At 41.7% G+C, this 14,387-nt stretch overlaps 1 non-coding gene across 1 annotated transcript; it reads left to right on the top strand.

Moving 5' to 3' along the window:
• The first annotated feature begins 230 nt into the window (after positions 1-230).
• On the top strand, positions 231-349 carry LOC140868200 (5S ribosomal RNA). The gene has a single exon (XR_012145626.1). It is a non-coding gene; the product is annotated as a 5S ribosomal RNA (ribosomal RNA).
• The last annotated feature ends 14,038 nt before the right edge of the window (positions 350-14,387 follow it).

Raw genomic sequence — 14,387 nt, 5'->3', positions numbered from 1 at the left:
GTGCGCCCTACAGGAAAAAGGCCCCGAAAGACAATCTCCGGGTGGTAATTTGAGCGTCTCCGTCTCTTAGACCAAGATTCTTGCTGTAGGTATCAAGAGGAGCTTCGCGTGAGCAGGCTGAAGCTCCCGTAACTCTTAGCCAATCGAAAGTTATATCTGTTTGAAACTGCAGCTCCTGTTCCTCCAATCCGCAAATCGAGAGAAAAACAATAAAGAATTCATTCACTGTTTGGTGCGATCATACCAGCACTAATGCACCGGATCCCATTAGAACTCCGAAGTTAAGCGTGTTTTGGCGAGAGCAGTACTAGGATGGGTGACCCCCTGGGAAGTCCTCGTTTTGCACCTTTTTTTTCATTAATTTCTTTTTTTTTCTTTCTTGTACTTCTTGTTCTTTCGATTCCTCGCAGCCCTACTTCCAACTCTTTCAGTCCAATTCGCGGATAGAAAAGATGCAATAGACTGAATCATACGATGTGAACGTGCGATCTGGGTGACGCGGACTGTAGTTACCCGCATTTCTGATTAGTGATTAAATGAGTAATTAATCACGTGATCATGTTTAGATTAAGTAAAACATGATTAAGTAAGTTCCTGTTGGGATAACGGACTTCAGAAATGGATTCAAAGCACTCGAATTAGTTGAATTGGTTCAGCAGGATCGGACGGTCCGAAGAGGAATTTCGGACGATCCGAAGAGGATCGGAAGATCCATGCCAGGATCGGAGGCTCCGATTGAGATCGGACACTCCGTCGGCAAGATCGAAAGCTCCGATCTGGACCAGGGCACACGTCATCGTTTACGTCAGCAAGGTGACATCATGGATGACATAATATTGAGCGATCGGACGCTCCAAAGGTGCGATCGGAGGTTCCGATTGAATTCGGACAGTCCGAACCGAGTTCGGAGGCTCCGAACGTTGCCTATAAATAGAGGGTCCGAGAATTCATTTTCTCGCAACAATATCCTCTCTTCTCTCTGATTCCTAAGTCTTCTAACTCAGATCTAGGGAGATCTAGGCATCCTACGGGGAATTCGGAAGTGGATTAGTGATCTAGACGTCGTCGCAAAGCTTTGGCCTAGTTTTGAGGCTATCGTCAGCAAAGGGCTAACGACGGACGCAGGTATAGCTTTGGCATCCTAAAAATATTTAGGAGTATGCAATAGCTTAATAAATGCTTTTAGAGCTTAATTGTTAATGCATGGATATTTGCATTGTAGTAGCTAGTAGACTGGACTAGTAGGCTTGGTGTCTAGACCAGCAGAGCTAGGTTTGACCAGCGGTGTTAGAGGTACGTAAGTACTGACCGAGATAGCCGGCATGATATATTTGCTTATATGTTGCATGAGTATGTGCTATATGTTTTATCATGTTTTAGCATGTTTTACCGTCTTAGCACATACATGATTTTACGTGTGACTGCATCCGGAGAGATGTGAGTCATTGACAGTCTCCATAGGGAACGATGATCTCATTTTGGACTCGAGTCAGGTATGACAATTTTCATATGAGGCTTGTATCCTATTTTGGATTCGAGTCAGGATAGGGTTGGCTCAGCCCTGATATGGAATATACGAGTACCCCGCAGAGTAGCTCTCTAGCCGGTACTGTATATCCTCGGCGCCATGAGCAAGTGCTTTCACTTGAGTTTTAAATCATCTGTGTGCGCATATTTGTATTTATATCATTGCTTCATATTAAGCGTTCTAGCTCACGCCCCTGTGTTTGGGTATTGTGTACCTTGTGGCGGGGTAGATTTTAGGCTAGACGGTCCAGGCGGCTCTCAGCAGGATTGAGCTTTGGGGAGTGCGAGGTTGTAGAGGGTAGGAATTTATTTACCCTGAACCTTCGATTTGGTTTTATAACAATACTTATACACTTGTGATAGCGTCGGTTGTATTCTATCGATTGGATTTGTTATATTTTAATTATCCGCTCTTTACGCTTTAAGCTTTTATTGCGTGCGCTTTTACTATAACTCTGATTATATAGTGGATCCGGGTTGGGTCACTACATTTTTGGTATCAGAGTGACGCATTGCACTGGGAATTTGGTAAATCGGATTAAGTAATTATCTGTTCTTATGTAACAATTGGTAGATTACGACAAAAGTCACGGTAGCGTAGACGGCGGTCGCTGGGGCGATCCAGATGATCGTAGACGTCGGGGACAGCCCGAGGAGCGTAGGCGAGTGAGCATGCGTAGATTCAAGGAAGTTAGCCCGAAGCCGTTGACGGGTGGTGAGACAGCTGAAGAAGCGGAGGATTGGATGGAGAGGATGGAGCAGTGCTTCCAGGAGTTCCGTTGCACGGCTGAGGATAGGATGGAGATCCTTGCCTTTATGCTTGAGGGCAAAGCGAGAAAGTGGTGGAGATCTACTTTCGCACCGTTCATAGCAGCTAGAGGTGCAGCTACTTGGGTGGAGTTCCGTACTGCTTATCAGAGATTTTATTTTCCTCCAGCTCTTCGTCAGGCGAAAGCCAATGAGTTGTTAAGTTTGCGACAGGGGACGATGACGATCGAGGAGTACCAGCAGAAGTTCTTTGATCTGCTACCCTTTTGTCCTCATATTGCTGATAGTTCTATGGCGAAGTTTGATCATTTCCTTCAGGGGTTGAACCCTGACATTCATCGTATGGTTGCTGTGGGCGGTGATGGGACTTACAAGGATTTGGTGGACCGTTGTCGCCAGGCCGAGGATAGTATTCAGAGGAACAGGGGACTTTACTCTTCTTCTTCCAGGCCAGCGAGCTCTAGTCCTTTGGGTCTGAGAGGACAGTCCTTCAAAAAGCCAGGAGGTACTTCTTCTTCTTCCTCTGGATCTGGTGGAGTGCATAACTTTGTTGGCCAAAGGCCGAACCATTGTCGTCAGTGCCGACGCAGACATCCGCCAGGGCAGTGTGGTCGATCGACCACTGCATGTTTCCAGTGTGGCCAGGAGGGTCACATAAAGAGAGATTGTCCTATGCTGACTGGAGTAGCGAGTGGTTACGGAGGGTCTCAGGCATCTGTCCAGCCACCCCAGTACCAGCAGCCACCTTTCCAACAGCAGTATTCGCAGCAGAGCCAGCAGCCACAACAGTCTCAGAGACAGCCTACTCAAACTCCTTCCCGGGGTCATTCTTTGTTGAGGCCACGTGCCCAGGTTCAGGTCTTTGCGCTTAACCAGGAGTAGGCAGAGGCTGACAGTGATCGGATGATAGCAGGTATCTGTAGTTTATGTGGTTTTCCTGCATACGTTTTAATTGATAGCGGTGCATCGCATTCTTTTGTCTCAGCACATTTTGCTAAGTGTTGGAGAACGCGGCGATCAGATCAATTAGGATTGATACCCGGTGCAGCGGAAGTTTAAAAATTTTATATATGGAACGATTCCATAATAGGTATCAACCTTACGATTAAATTGTGTGTGTAAAAATTAAATAACGATTATAAATTTTTACCTCAATCTCGAATCGAGATTATGGACACCAACAGATTTCTCTACTCTTGTTGTATATCCCTAGAACTGATGGACGAACTGTTCTTCAATCAGGTCCATGAACGGATATTTAATCCCTCTGATAGATTGCACTAGAAAATCTATCAGAAGTTTCTACGAAGAGATTAACGAATTTGATCCGTTAAACCAGACTGCAAATTCAAAATTCACAGGCTGGGTTTTTCGAGTAGAGAGGGGAGAGGGGGGCGGCGGCCACTAGGTCTCAAAACCCTAGTTAATTTCGAAAATTTTGCCTGTTGTATCTAATTTCTGTACTGCAATAACTTATTTATAATGTAGGCCACTAACAGCTTAGGGCCCATTAGTCATAAGTTCAAGCCCGACAAGCAAAGCCCGCATGTTCAGAAATTAATATAAAATTCATCGTGACTCCGATTGATAAACCGATTTCACCAATGTGCACAGAAACCATTTCAGCACCTTTTAAAGTCAATATAAATTTTTCTGAATCCGAATTCAGTGATTTCCAAAAATGCTCATCCCTATGTCATTTTAGGAAATCTTACTCCTCTACTCATAATTAAGAAGTCCAACTTCTTTGTTCATTAAATTTAACTCTTTAAATTTAACTATCTCAACGGGGATTAAAAATCCATTACACTGTGTGACCCTCAATGGTTCAGGGATACAGCTAGCCGTGAGCTCACAACTCCTTGTGACTCGGAACAACAATTTCCGACTTGCCCATCGAATCATGGTAAGAGCGCCTAGCAACATCGCCCCATGATTCCCTAGGTATCACTGATAGTGCCTACAATAACTAATAGATTTTGGTTAGCGTACAGTACGGTCCCTTCATCCATATATCCCGATCGAATCAACAACCATTGGTATATCGAGAGTCGTTCGAGATTCGATAACTATGCAATACATCTTGAAGATCAAATAGTGACATCGCATGTGTTACTAAGAAACCATTTCTTAAAACACATCATGTACTCTGGCCAGAGATTCGTCACACTAATATCTCCTCAGATCGCATAGGATATCCACACTCGCAAGTATGTGGTGAATCCTTGACAACAAAGCATCGACTCCTATATGTGTCGTAACTGTACCCAATCCCGACACCTGATGACCCTAATAGAGTTGGTAAATGAGTCAAAGTATAGTACTAGCATATAGAGTCTCAATGATGTTTCAAGTAGTAAGGACTAATGGTGTACAACCAAAACCGCGGACTTTATCCACTCGATAAGTGATAACCACTTGGAAAGTCCGGATAGGGTAGTTCGATCATTCATCGTATGAATATCCATTTGCATGCTTCGAACATCTCTATGTTCCTTACCAATGAAACGTGGTGCTCTGCATCGCAAATGCTAGTCTCAAACTCGAGCGATCCTTATCCTTATTATCGGACGGCTCAATCGACTAGGAACAGTTTAGAATATACAGTGACTATAAGATGTGTTTCATGATAGACATCCCCATGTTCTACCACATCTTACATACACTATAGTATATTCAAGGTCTTTATCAAAACAACAATAGTATATCACAATATAACAATATGAAGAAAGATAAAGTCATTGCCATTAATAAAAGTGTAAATTATATTAAACAAAAGATTGTTTATACAAAGAGTCATCAAAGCCCTTAGCCACAAGTTGGCTCACCGGGCACCCACTCTTTCAATCTCCCACTTGCCCTAAAGCCAACTAGTCATACTACGTAGACCCATTGCTTCGCGATGTTTGTCAAATAATGGTCCTGGCAAGGGCTTAGTAAGTGGATCAGCGATATTGTCTGCAGAGGCCACTCTTTCGACAGTGATGTCTCCTCTTTCCACAATCTCCCGGATGATGTGGTATTTCCTCAGTACGTGTTTGGATCTTTGATGAGACCTTGGTTCCTTTGCCTGAGCAACAGCACCCGTGTTGTCACAGTACACCGGGACTGGACCAACAACTTCAGGAATGACGCCCAACTCTTGGACGAAATTCCTCATCCAAACGGCCTCTTTAGCAGCAGCTGATGCTGCAATGTATTCTGCTTCAGTGGTGGAATCTGCTGTGGTGTCCTGCTTGGAACTTTTCCAAGAGACAGCACCGCCATTGAGCATGAACACAAATCCAGAGGTTGACTTCGAGTCATCCACGTCACTTTGGAAGCTAGAGTCGGTATAGCCTTCCAATTTTAATTCTCTTCCTCCATATACCATGAACATATTCTTAGTCCTTCGTAAGTACTTAAGAATGTCCTTCACGGATTTCCAATGCATTTGACCGGAATTAGCTTGATATCTGCTCGTGACACTCAGAGCAAATGCTACATCCGGTCTGGTAGATATCATCCCATACATGATACTACCTATGGCTGACGCATATGGTACATGTGTCATTTTCTCTATCTCTTCATCCGTCTTGGGACACATAGACTTGGATAGAGAAACTCCATGACACATGGGTAGATGTCCTCTCTTGGACCCATCCATTGAAAACCATTTCAATATGGTGTCGATATAGGTTGATTGAGTGAGTCCTATCATTCTCTTAGATCTATCTCTATAGATCTGTATCCCTAGAATATAGGATGCCTCACCCAAATCCTTCATCGAGAATCTACCTGATAACCATATCTTTGTTGACTGCAACATCCCTACGTCATTCCCAATGAGTAGGATGTCATCAACGTAAAGTACTAAGAATGTCACAGCATCCTTAACTACTTTCTTGTACACGCATGGTTCCTACGGGTTCTTGATGAAACCAAAATCCTTTATTGTTTCATCAAATTTCTGGTTCCAACTTCTTGATGCTTGTTTTAGACCATAAATTGATCTCTGAAGCTTGCATACCTTATGCTCGCTTCCCATGGATGTGTAACCCTCAGGCTGCTTCATATAGATTTCTTCCTTAATGTCTCCATTAAGAAAAGCAGTCTTTACATCCATTTGCCATATCTCATAGTCATACCAAGCAGCTATGGCAATAAGGATTCTTATGGACTTGAACATTGCAACTGGTGAAAAGGTTTCATCATAGTCAACTCCTTGTCTTTGAGTATAACCTTTTTCCACCAATCACTCCTTGTAGGTCAATACCTTACCATCAGGCCCAAGCTTTCTCTTGTAGATCCATTTACACCCTATTGGAATAATTCCATCGGGAGGATCTACCAAAGACCAAACTTGGTTTGTATGCATCGAATCTATTTCCGACTGCATAGCTTCAAGCCATAAATTTGAATCCGCATCAGAAATTGCTTCCTTGAAGTTTCTTGGATCACATCCAACATCAGGTTCATCTTGATCCCCTTCAAGAAGAAGACCATATCGAATAGGAGGTCTAGAAGTCCTCTCGGATCTTCTAGGTACAGGCGTGTCTATCAATGGTTCCTGAGGTGTAGGATCGTTATTTTGTATTTCGGGTTCTTCTCGAATTTCTTCGAGTTCCATCATCTCGCCTTTCTTATCCAATAAGAACTCCTTCTCCAAGAAGGTGGCATTCCTTGAAACAAACACCTTTGTTTCAGCAGGATAATAGAAATAATATCCGATTGAATTCTTCGGATACCCTACAAAATAACATAAGCTGGATCGACTATCCAACTTATCTCCCACTATCCGCTTCACGTAAGCAGGACATCCCCAAATCCTCAAGTACGAATACTTAGGAGCTTTGCCATTCCATAACTCGTATGGTATTTTGTCCACTGCTTTAGTGTGGACGTTGTTCAACAACAATACCGCCGTTTCAAGCGCATAGCCCCAAAACGAAGGTGGAAGCTCAGTGAAGCTCATCATGGATCGAACCATGTCCAACAAAGTTCGATTACGACGCTCCGATACACCATTCAGCTGTGGTGTCATAGGAGCAGTCCACTGAGAGAGAATCCCATTCTCTTTTAGATTGTCCAAAAACTCGGTACTCAAGTATTCTCCACCTCGATCCGATCGAAGTGCTTTAATACTTTTACCTAGCTTGTTTTCTACTTCAGCCTTGAATTCTTTGAACTTTTCAAATGCTTCAGACTTATATTTCATTAAATATAAATACCCATACCTTGAATAATCATCAGTAAAGGTAATGAAGTAGGTGTGGCCATATTGAGTACCAACTCTAAATGGACCACAAACATCTGTATGGATCAAATCCAACAGATTTTGACTACGCTCAGGTTTCCCCTTAAAAGAAGATTTAGTCATTTTTCCTTTTAGGCAGGATTCACAAGTAGGTAGAGAGTTAATATCAGACATATCAAACATGCCCTCTCCCACTAGCTTGTTCATCCTCCTTGAGGAAATATGACCTAGCCTAGCGTGCCAAAGGTTTGCCGGGTTTTGGCTATCGATTTTCCTTTTGTTTGTTGTTGCCGGTTTATCAACATAATTTATTGGAACGTCTTTTAGTTTTAAGTTGTATAGATCGTTTTCAAGTTTTCCATTTCCAATCAAACATTCATTCTTGTAAATATTGCAAATCCCATTCACAAAATTGCAAGAATAACCATCTCTATCAAGCATAGAAACAGAAATAATGTTTTTAATCAAATCTGAAACAAATAAAACATCTCTTAAAAGTAACTTAAAACCGTTCTGCAAAAGTAAATAAACATCTCCCACAGCTTTAGCTTCAACTCTGGAACCATTTCCGAGCCTCAGCTGGGTCTCACCCATTCTAAGCCTGCGACTTCTTGTCATCACCTGCAAATCATTGCAAATGTGAGATCCACATCCGGTATCCAATACCCAAGAATTAGTATTAAGTGAAACATTTATTTCAATATAGAACATACCCTTCGCAGTTCGCAACTGCTCTAGATATTCCTTGCAGTTACGCTTCCAATGACCGGGCTTCTTGCAGTAATGGCAAACATCCTTGGATTTTTCCATGTTTGAAGCCTTTGTCTTGTACTTCTTCTCGGGTTCGATTTTCTTGGGTGGGGCAGAACGTTTCTTACCCTTTGTACTTGGCCCCTTCTTAGCAGAAGAAGAGGAGCCCACCAAGAAAGCCGGTTTATCCTTTTTTAATGTGGATTCATATGTCACAAGCATATTGACCATCTCTTCAAGGGAGGCCTCTATCTTGTTCATATTGAAATTCACCACAAATCCGTCAAACAAAGAAGGAAGAGACAGAAGTAGTAAGTCCACGTTGAGTTCATGCTCCAACACCAAATCAAGGGTTACCAACTTCTGTATGAGCCAAATCACTCGTACCCCATGATCACGGACCGAAGTCCCTTCACGCATGCGACACGTCATTAGCTCCTTTACAGTAGCGAACCTTTCAGCCCTCGATTGAGCCCCAAAAAGTTCCTTGAGTTGTACGTGAATGTCAGCAGCATTCACGGTGTCCTCAAATCGCCTCTGGAGTTCATCAGACATCGAGGCTTGCATATAGCATTTGGCCTTGATATCATGGTCCCACCATGTATCAAGTTTGGCTAACTCTTCCGGACTTATGTCAGCTGGTGCTTCCTTCGGAGGAGATTTTTCTAACACGTAGAGCATCTTCTCCGAAGTCAAGACAATATTCAACTTACAGAACCATTCCGTATAGTTTGCGCTAGTCAACTTATTTTGTTCAAGGATCGAGAAAAGTGGATTACGCGAATTCATCTTATGAAATACTGAAAAGAAACAGACAAACATCAGTGATTGTTTAAGTAATTTACTAAGACATAAAATAGGCGAAATTTATTTTATGAATCTCACTCCCACTATTTTAACGATTTCACTACCCTCTAGTGAAAACGGGAAACTATTTTCCTTAGTGAGAACATGGAGTCCAATTGACAATTTATGATCCCGAATAATATCAGCCAACCATAATTTTCAAAAGGTAGAGCCCAATTGCTTCCAAAGCAACCTCCACGTTTTTACCTCATGTCCAATAAGGGCCCAATAATATGACGCCGTTTATTGTGACATGTCAAGATGACCCATCAATATTAAGTTGTGATGGACGGTCGCCATGTGGATCCCCCAATACTATGAGCCGATCCCATGGGAGTTCCACCCAACTTACAACATGTGTCGATCCAATGTACAGCTTTCCGACGAATGGGCCCCCTCAATAATATGAGCCGGACCGTATCCGCGGGTAGCATCTCATACATTGATCGTTGATGGAAGGTAGGAACATTTAAACAAATTTAAATTTCCTTTATTTATCTTGATATCAATTTTAAATCATATTTAAAATGAGGGATTTTATTTTTTGAAAATTTGTCTCATCGTTTTTAAAGTTTTGTATGCTTGTCGGATTCACACAATTTTGTCTAAAACATGCATACAACTATAATATCACATATTATATAGGATGATCGATTCCATTTCTAATCGACCCGTGGTTGCCAATCACGAGTCTTAGTCCAATCCTAGGTAATATGCAGTATGCAATGCAATCCTATTACATTGAGCTTCCAATTTACATTTCTTCTGTCTTTATTGTCTGCTGGGCCCACCTCCATCTTCAAATCTTGATCTCCCACTAAATCTAATGTATTTACAATAAATAACAATGACAAGTAGAGGATACATTTTAAAGGGGTGGGAACGGGCCATAAACCAAGCCCACTTTTATTACATATGACATTCATATTGGGCCATAAACCAGGCCCATTAATAAATCCAACAACAATAAAAACAAATGTAAATTCCTAACATACACCTACAAAATTGGTCATGGCAATCGATCATCCTTATCCAATAACATTTAATTCAAAATTAATTTATTGGATAACATGCAATGGCAATTTAAATTTAAAAGGATAAAATCATATTTCATATATAAAATCTTATTTTACATACAAAATAATATTTTATATTTTTATCAAATAAAATCATATTTTATCTATAAAATCCAATTTTATACATAAAATCATATCTTATCATCAATTGTACCAAAAAATAATTAATTTCAAAATTCAATTTAACGGATAAAATATTTAAATTTTCCAAAAATTCAAATTTATCCAAAAATCAATTTTAAAATTTTCGGACTCGAACAATTCGATCCGACGCCTCGTGGACCAATCAAAAACAATTTTTGATCGGACCAAAAATAGAATTTTAACATATTAAAATTTAAATTAAAAATTAAAAAATTAATTTTTCCCGCGGGCCGCCCGGGACATTCCCGGGCTGCCCGCGCCCTAATGGGGTCGGGCCGGGCAGCGACGATCGCTGCCCAGGGCAGCGCCGTGCGCCGCCCTGTGCAGCACCCAGCGCTGCGCAGGGCAGTGCCGTGCGCTGCCCGGGGCAGCGACCATCGCTGCACCCCCCCGGGCAGCGATCCAATCGCTGCCCGGGTTTTTGCCCGAAATTTTTTTTTATTTTTAAAATATTTATTTTGTTTCAAAAACTGAGGCTTAAAAATTTTTGTACAATCGATTAATTTAATCGCTTGATCTGAGAAACCTGGCTCTGATACCACTGTTGGAGAACGCGGCGATCAGATCAATTAGGATTGATACCCGGTGTAGCGGAAGTTTAAAAATTTTATATATGGAACGATTCCATAATGGGTATCAACCTTACGATTAAATTGTGTGTGTAAAAATTAAATAACGATTATAAATTTTTACCTCAATCTCGAATCGAGATTATGGACACCAACAGATTGCTCTGCTCTTGTTGTATATCCCTGGAACTGATGGACGAACTGTTCTTCAATCAGGTCCACGAACGGATATTTAATCCCTCTGATAGATTGCACTAGAAAATCTATCAGAAGTTTCTACGAAGAGATTAACGAATTTGATCTGTTAAACCAGACTGCAAATTCAAAATTCACAGGCTGGGTTTTTCGAGCAGAGAGGGGAGAGGGGGGCGGCGGCCACTAGGTCTCAAAACCCTAGTTAATTTCGAAAATTATGCCTGTTGTATCTAATTTCTGTACTGCAATAACTTATTTATAATGTAGGCCACTAACAGCTTAGGGCCCATTAGTCATAAGTTCAAGCCCGACAAGCAAAGCCCGCATGTTCAGAAATTAATATAAAATTCATCGTGACTCCGATTGATAAACCGATTTCACCAATGTGCACAGAAACCATTTCAGCACCTTTTAAAGTCAAGATAAATTTTTCTGAATCCGCATTCAGTGATTTCCAAAAATGCTCATCCCTATGTCATTTTAGGAAATCTTACTCCTCTACTCATAATTAAGAAGTCCAACTTCTTTGTTCATTAAATTTAACTCTTTAAATTTAACTATCTCAACGGGGATTAAAAATCCATTACACTATGTGACCCTCAATGGTTCAGGGATACAGCTAGCCGTGGGCTCACAACTCCTTGTGACTCGGAACAACAATTTCCGACTTGCCCATCGAATCATGGTAAGAGCGCCTAGCAACATCGCCCCATGATTCCCTAGGTATCACTGATAGTGCCTACAAGAACCAATAGATTTTGGTTAGCGTATAGTACGGTCCCTTCATCCATATATCCCGATCGAATCAACAACCATTGGTATATCGAGAGTCGTTCGAGATTCGATAACTATGCAATACATCTTGAAGATCAAATAGTGACATCGCATGTGTTACTAAGAAATCATTTCTTAAAAAACATCATGTACTCTGGCCAGAGATTCGTCACACTAATATCTCCTCAGATCGCATAGGATATCCACACTCGCAAGTATGTGGTGAATCCTTGACAACAAAGCATCGACTCCCATATGTGTCGTAACTGTACCCAATCCCGACACCTGATGACCCTAATAGAGTCGGTAAACGAGTCAAAGTACAGTACTAGCATATAGAGTCTCAATGATGTTTCAAGTAGTAACGACTAATGGTGTACAACCAAAACCGCGGACTTTATCCACTCGATAAGTGATAACCACTTGGAAAGTCCGGATAGGGTATTTCGATCATTCATCGTATGAATATCCATTTGCATGCTTCGAACATCTTTATGTTCCTTACCAATGAAACGTGGTACTCTGCATCGCAAATGCTAGTCTCAAACTCGAGCGATCCTTATCCTTATTATCGGACGGCTCAATCGACTAGGAACAGTTTAGAATATACAGTGACTATAAGATGTGTTTCATGATAGACATCCCCATTTTCTACCACATCTTACATACACTATAGTATATTCAAGGTCTTTATCAAAACAACAATAGTATATCACAATATAACAATATGAAGAAAGATAAAGTCATTGCCATTAATAAAAGTGTAAATTATATTAAACAAAAGATTGTTTATACAAAGAGTCATCAAAGCCCTTAGCCACAAGTTGGCTCACCGGGCACCCACTCTTTCACTAAGAAGTATAAGTTGCCATATATTCCTCTAGACGTGTTATTAGTTGTTTCTACTCCTATGGGTAGCAAAGTTTTAGCCAAACGTCTAGTTGTGGGTTGTGTTTTGGATTTCGAGGGACATCAGCTTAGTGCTAACCTAATGATTCTAGCGATGGAGGATTTCGATTGCATAATTGGGATAGGTCTATTGACTACCTACCGAGCGATAGTGGATTGCTATCAGAGGTTTGTTCAGTTTCGTCCAGAGGATGACGAGTCATGGTATTTCTATGGTGAGGGAGCGCGACCCCCGATGCCAGTGGTTTCAGCTCTGAAGGCCCGGCGTGCGTTAGAATCTGGCGGGGAAGGCTACCTTATCTACGCCATTGACGCATCCTTAGGAGAGCCAGATATCCAAGAGATACCAGTGGTTCGTGACTTTACAGATGTGTTTCCGGAGGAGATTCCAGGTTTGCCACCAGTAAGGGAAATTGAGTTTGGCATTGAGTTAGTGCCAGGGACTGCACCAATTTCCAGAACTCCTTACCGATTGGCAGCGTCAGAAATGAAAGAGCTACAGAAGCAATTGCAAGATCTTCTTGATAAGGGATATATTCGACCTAGTGTTTTGCCATGGGGAGCCCCAGTACTGTTTGTCAAGAATAAAGACGGTTCAATGCGGTTGTGTATTGACTACCGTCAGTTGAATCAGGTGACAGTGAAAAATAAGTATCCTCTTCCGCGGATAGACGATCTCTTTGATCATTTGTAGGGTACTTCTGTATATTCGAAGATTGATCTTCGGTTTGGGTATCATCAGTTGCGAGTTCGACAGGAGGATGTCCCGAAGATAGCATTTCGTATGCAGTATGGACACTATGAGTTCCTAGTGATGCCGTTTGGTTTGACGAATGCTCCAGCTGTTTTTATGGATCTGATGAACAGAGTTTTCCGCGACTTTCTGGATAAGTTCGTGGTGGTGTTCATTGATGACATTTTGGTATACTCTCGTAGCATGGATGAGCATGCCTACCATCTCTATACTGCACTGCAGGTCTTGAGGGAGAGACAGTTGTACGCGAAGCTGAGTAAGTGTGACTTCTGGATTGACCGAGTAGTGTTCCTTGGTCATGTCATTTCTCAGGAGGGCGTATCTGTTGATCCTAGCAAGACAGAGGCTATTTTGAATTGGTCACGTCCGACTACAGCTTCTGAGATTTGTAGTTTCCTTGGTTTAGCAGGATACTATCGTCGTTTTGTGGAGAATTTCTCTCAGATAGCTAAGCCTTTGACTCAGTTGACGAAGAAAGACGTTTCTTTCGTTTGGTCTGATGCTTGTGAAGACAGTTTTCGTGAATTGAGACGTCATTTGACGACAGCTCCAGTTCTTGCTTTACCATCTGGATTAGGTAGTTTTGTAGTCTTCACTGATGCTTCTCTCCAGGGTTTGGGGTGTGTGTTGACTCAGAATGGCCACGTGATTGCTTATGCTTCCAGACAGCTGAAGACTCACGAGGAGAACTATCCCGTACATGATTTAGAGCTTGCAGCCATTGTCTTTGCTCTTAAGATATGGCGTCACTATTTGTATGGAGAACGATTTGAGATCTTCACCGATCATAAGAGTTTGAAATATCTGTTCACTCAGGCGGAGTTGAACATACGGCAGCG

This window comes from Henckelia pumila, chromosome 4, assembly GCF_033568475.1.
Source record: "Henckelia pumila isolate YLH828 chromosome 4, ASM3356847v2, whole genome shotgun sequence".
NCBI classification, from domain to species: domain Eukaryota; kingdom Viridiplantae; phylum Streptophyta; class Magnoliopsida; order Lamiales; family Gesneriaceae; genus Henckelia; species Henckelia pumila.
Note: the sequence above shows the minus strand (reverse complement) of the source record. Positions and strands in the feature narration are given on the sequence as shown.